The sequence below is a fragment of the Pogoniulus pusillus genome, chromosome 30 (assembly GCF_015220805.1).
Source record: "Pogoniulus pusillus isolate bPogPus1 chromosome 30, bPogPus1.pri, whole genome shotgun sequence".
NCBI classification, from domain to species: Eukaryota; Metazoa; Chordata; class Aves; order Piciformes; family Lybiidae; genus Pogoniulus; species Pogoniulus pusillus.
This window is the reverse complement of record NC_087293.1, coordinates 2,327,270-2,333,235: the sequence shown is the minus strand read 5'-3', so window position 1 is coordinate 2,333,235 and position 5,966 is coordinate 2,327,270. Positions and strand designations below refer to the sequence as shown.

The window sequence follows — 5,966 nt, the reverse complement described above, 5'->3', positions numbered from 1 at the left end:
CTCTGAGGGCTCAATGCCTGTTACTAAGAGGCTCAAAATACATCTATCAGTTAATCAGCTAAATAGCACTTCCCAGCCTCTAACAGCTAGGCAGCTGATTGACTGAGGTTATTAATAAAGGAGAGACATTTACACACAAGAACATGAGTACTGGGGATGGAGGTACAGAAACTTGGATAAAATCTACACTGGAATTAAATATGTTCTGGGAGAAAGGGGTAGTGCCCATGCACAGACTCTGTGGGGTCAGAGGTTTACTCCATTCCTGTATCCCCACCCTCCTGGGAGCACATGGTGCTGTGATCCATAGGGCAGTGCACTGCTTTCTAACTTTTTACCCCTTCCCCATTTGCAGGCATGGAATGAAGCTCCCTCCAGTCACCTGCTGCAAGACACATTATCCAGCTTCCTAACCTTAAGGATGAGACCCTATCAATATTGCCTCTGCTTTTGTGATCAGGGTAGTAGTGCAATATTGCTTATAGGGTCTTGTCTTTCGAGGGTTATTCTTCACGGAGAGAGAAGAAAGCCACAGCAGGAAAAAAAATAATCCTGTGTGCCTATGGAGTTTAGGGAGAAGTTGTGAAATGCTGAACGTTGTTAGATAGGCAAGTAATTGCGCAGAGACGTTTTCTGGTGACAAATACTTGTGCTATTGTGGTGACTCAGGTTGTGAATCACACAGGATTCAAAACGGCCTCGTGTTTAAACCACACAAGCAGTGATTGAAACCGGAGAAACCCATCATGGCTCCATTTTAAAACAGCGTGAGTCCCAAGACATTTGAAGGGTGCCTGTTTTACATAATGATGCAAACACCCACCAAGGGATGGGAGGAGATACGTAGCCACACTTGCTGTCTCTGTGCCTGATCCCAGCCCGAAAACCAGTGCGATGCGAAGCAGAGCACGCACAAAGAGGCCGAGGCTCTAATCCCAATAACCTCCAAACAAAGCTCATGCCTCTGTCTGGCGAGCGCGGCCCGCCCAGCACTCGCTGCGGGCTCTGCGGCCAGGCCGGGCTGCCCAGGGCTGTGCCAGGGTCGGGTGGCGCAGCGGGGCAGAGGACTGACCCCGGCCCTTCTCGAGGGCTGTTCACCGAGGTACGTGAGAACGGAGCAGTGATGGGGGTGTTAAATCTACTCTCCGCTTTGTGAGAGATCAGCTGGGGGCTGACAGCAGCCAGGATGGCCGAGTGGGTGGCCCTGCCTTCCATTTCAGGTGGTCCCCGCGGTCCCTTTCGGGACCTCAGGGGCCCAGGGAAAGGGATGGTGGGAGGGGACTGGGGGCCGGAACAGGGCGCGGCGGAGCTGCTGCTGCGGGGCTTTCTGAGCCGGTCCCCAGGCAGCGCGGGGCCGCTGCAGCGCGTCTCCGCTTCGGCCCGTGCCCGCGGCCTCTCCGTCGTACGGCTGACCCTGCCGCTGCCCTTGGTTTACCCACTCCAGCATCATTCCGGGGAGAGGAAGCCAGCTCGGGGACAAAGCCAGGAACCCTCCTTGGGCTCTTCCTCCGTGCCCCTAGCCCGACAGCTGGGCTGCAGGCCATGGGGCGGCCGCGGCTGCTGGGCCAGCGCTGGGACCACCAGGCGGGCTGCCCCTCTTTCCCTGTTGCACTACTGTCACGGTCGCAGCGAGCAGTGCAATAATGAAAGGGCGTCAGTGCGCCGGGGAGCGGCGACAGCCGGTGACAGCGTGCGGGGCCGGGACGTCCCGCCGCCCCCTGAGAGCCACCTTAACGGGGGGAGGAAGCTTTGGTTGTGCAACTTTCTTTGTTAAAACACGCAGCGGCGAGCAGTGCGCGCAGGGGCAGGGCAAGGTGAGCGGCTCCGCACGCCGCCCTGCCCCGGGCCCGCTGCCATGGCCGCTCCGCCAGTCCCACTCCCTTCGCACGGCCGCGAGGCCTGGGGCAGGACGAGCCACTGCTGTACACGGCCAATATCGAATAAATAAAGTGACTCCCACGTCCTGTGTCGCTGCCTTTTCTTCCTAGTGGGTTTTCTTGCAGGTCACCAGTCCCTTCCGCCTCCCCGGCAGCCACACGGATAAAAAGCCTCTCGACGGACGGGTTTCTGTCCGTCACTCTGGTGTGTGTAAGCCGCCCACTTGGTCTTTGTGGGGAGAGAGTGGAAGAGCTAGTAGGAAAACTAGCATCTTCCTTCACCGTGGACCCTGAAAAACGGACTGGAGTCATGCCGTAGTGCTGAGCTCAGCATTGGGGGAGCACGGGTAAGAAAGGAAGGGAGTGTGGGGTGGGAGGGGAGGGGTTTGCAATAATGGAGATGAGAACAGAGCTCTGCAACAGAGAGCTGTGCTGGGAAGGCCAGGAAATAGCCCTTTGATTATTAGTGACCATGGTGAAATGGATACTTCTATAGAGGAGGTCTGGGGAGGGGTACTTCCTTTAGCAAAGGACCTTTCCACTCCAGCTTTTTGAACCTGCGCTTGCTTCTCTGTGGCACTGTTTCTGCTTCATCATGACTTTTTGCAGAGGAAGGTGAGTGCAGAAAGCAGGCTGGCTGTGGGACGGGAATGCAATCTAATCATGATGAAAAAGCATTTACACTTTACAGCCTGTGCTTCATTTCCCATTTCTTTTGGATTCTCTGGTTCTTCAGTCCCTCACATGCACAAGCATATATAAAAGCTGAATCCTCCCCTGCAGCTTTTCTCCCAGGGAAAAGTCAGCCCCCTCCCCAGCTTCACCTTCAGGCTTTATGCACACAAAATGGCTGCAGCAGCCTGTGGGTGGGCATGGAGAGCTCAGGAAGCTGCTTTTCTTTTTCCCACCCTGCCTGCCCAGGAAGCCCTTCTGCTTTTATTTTCTGTGGCATTTTGCTCTTGCATAGCTCTGTGCAAATCCAAGGGGGTCTCCTATGTGTAAGCTATGCATGGAATGGGAGCTGGGGAGGGAAATGGCCAGTTTGCATGAGAAGGGGACCTGTCGGGCCCCAGTGTTTATTTTTTTGCTGACCTTCTGGGGATATGGTCAGTGAGAGCTGTGACAGCTGCTGGAAGCGGCAGGAGCTTTGAAGATTGTGAAGGTTGTGACCTCGAGGCCCCTTTCCTCTCTCTGTCCCAGGAGCTGCTGAGTCAATCAGGGAAAAGGGGAGGTGAAATGGGGGCTGCTCTTTAGCCATTTTTCAATCTGTGAATGAAACAGGAAAGGACAAATGCAAGAAGAAAAAAGAGCGATTACTTCCACTTTGGTGCATTACTGAGAAGGGGGAATCTCTCTTTGGCAAGAGATTATAACAATAATGGGAAACCACTGTGCTCTTAAGATCCAGCACCTTGAATAAAGGATTTAACTGGGCAAGGAGCTGATGGCAGATCAATAACAGTAAATTAGGGGGAAAGCCTACAAACTCCTCTTAGTTAAAAGCAAGAGGAAATCCACCTCTCATTTTCACCTGATACCAGCTCTACATACAGCAGTGGTAACATGTTCCCACTTGGCTGACTAGCTCCCACCATCACCTTGACCCTACATGACACATCTTCATCTTTGCTGAGCTCAGCTGAACCACATGGCTGAGGTTGCAGAGGCCACCAAGAACGGCTGCATCACACATGCCAAAATGAGGGACAAAGTACACTGCATGGGGCTGTATCCTTGATGTACATGTGCGTTCCAACGGCACAAGCTTCCCTGGCAATCTGGACCCCTGGGCAGCCTATGAGAGGGCTCTCAACCCCAGAGCCCTCTTTAAGCCCAGTGAGTGGAGTTTAAGCCTTTTTCGCTTTGCTGGATAACACGATCCTATGGATCTTTCCTTTTAAAATAGTAATCAGAACAGCAAACAGAGCACTCAGCTTCAGTTGACCAACACATGACAGAGGCAAAGAAGGCAAACAGCAGGCTTTACAGTTAGTTTACACAGGGGGCACTTAAATACTGTATTGGTTACATAATACCATTTTGGGGCTGGAGTTTTACACATTCTTCCACTAAATATATCTCTGAGATTTGTTTTAAAGTGATGAACATAAATCCAGCTGCAGCTTTGAGGAGAAAAAAGTCCCATGATTACACCTAACACCACTAAGTAGCTCATAGTGTATTCACTGAAAACCAAGGCACAACAGATATTTTCCCTAGACCTTCTGGTCAGCACTGTGTTTGTTCCACTGCTGTGGAAGGGTCTGCAATGTCTAGAAGGGCTGCCATAGACAGCCACCTCCCTGCATGAAGCACAAGGTGCTGTTTAGGGCCATATCTTACCACTGCTCCACATCCAGTCCCCAGGGCTCATCCCAGCAGACTGAAGACTGAAGGGTATGTTCTGGCAATTTTGACAAACTAAATGCTAAGAAAAAGGGTGAGACATGTTTGTGTGTGTGTGTGTGTATGTGAAATAATCTAAACCCTAGCTTTAATTCATTGGGGAAAAGGTAATTACTGCTAACTCCTAGAGAAATCTATTCACATGGGGTACCTGAAAGCATATTCCCTTCTTTTATCAGGAAAGCATTCCATAAGTAAGCTCTCCAGTAAACACCTTGTTCCCATCCAAAAAGAGTAGCAGGTGGCCAAACTGCTCCACTGGAGGCTTGACAATGGCATTATCCACCCAGCTTTTCATCTGAAGCCTGGCTCAATCTGTACAGAACTTCTGAGACTTCAGCTAAACCCTTTCTGGGAACAGCAAGCTTCCCCTGGCAAAGCCTGGATCTAGCAGCACTGTCCTTGCAAAAGACCTGTCCCTCTGCTCAGAAGTGAACAGATGGGAAGAAGCGTTTCAGAGCTTTCAAACCATGCTCTTCTCTTTAGTGTGTTGTCACCAGAAGCTCCACGGGCAGAGATCTCTGCCATAAGGAGCTAGCAGAACAGCAGGCGGGTGGCTATTTGAGAATGGAAGCTCCTTGGGGCAAACCAAAATAGTCTGTGGTGCTGCATAGAACTAGGTATGCTGCCTGGGCTCAGTGTTGAATACCAACTCAGTAGAAGTCCTGTTTATTCACTCACCTGGGAGGTGGGTGAGCCTTTGTACTTTAAGCCTCCTTAGACACACAGAGCAAACAGGTGACAACGATAAAGCACTGTGCACGGTGCAAACTTGAATGGACCATTCTGCATGGGTGTAACTAGTATTTTAAAGTCACCCTGCTGCTACTACTACAACAAACAGCAGATCCCTGCCTCGGTCAAACGCTGATCTGCTGAGAAGCAACATCTTTGATAGGAGTATATCTTTGCAAGTAGTTTGCCCAATTAAAATCAATAGGGAGTTACACTGACTACAGGAGCCACCATCACATACTACTAGAAGACAAACTGGTTTATTCCTCCACTGTGAATCCATGTTGTATTTCAGAACAGGTTCAGGGTCTGGTTTTACAAAGATTAAAGATTACACCTCTAAATTGTTTTGAAGATTTCAAATAAAAGTGGGGCTCTGCTCTGAGGGAAGCAAACTATTAAAGATTTTGTGTTCTGAAGGAGAAAGAGATCTCTCAACACCCTAGAGAAGTATGAAAGCCACCTCCACTTACAAGCTGTTACAGACACCAGGTACAGCAAAACTATGGATTCATCACTGCCCATCCCAGTCACCGAGACATTAATTTTATAGAGTATGGAGCAAGTGAAAGAGCAATTTTGGTGTTGGCCTGATGAATTTCTGGCCAGATTCTCAGATCATAATCGATCCCTCTTTTCCTTCCTCTCCCTCTTCACACACAGACACAACTCTACCGAAAAGTACATATTTGTAAGAAAACAAACCAAACCAAACCAACAAACCAACAACCACCAATACTGCAGCAGCAACAACAAATCTGTTACTAAATAACCCTAAACAACCACATAACCGACCAAAAAAGACACGAGAACATTTGAATAGGGGCGGTGTAATCAGGATAATATTTAAATCGGGGAAAGTGAAGCCGAATTCTTTTCCATTTGAAGCCTAAGGGAGACAGTGGGATATGGAACCAGCAGAGTGGCTCTTGGCACTACAGAAGGAAA

At 50.0% G+C, this 5,966-nt stretch overlaps 1 long non-coding RNA gene across 1 annotated transcript; it reads left to right on the top strand.

Moving 5' to 3' along the window:
* Nucleotides 1–361: 361 nt before the first annotated feature.
* LOC135188746 (uncharacterized) lies at nt 362–1,959 on the top strand. The gene is made up of 2 exons (XR_010307815.1): nt 362–1,102; nt 1,445–1,959. It is a non-coding gene; the product is annotated as an uncharacterized LOC135188746 (long non-coding RNA).
* The last annotated feature ends 4,007 nt before the right edge of the window (nt 1,960–5,966 follow it).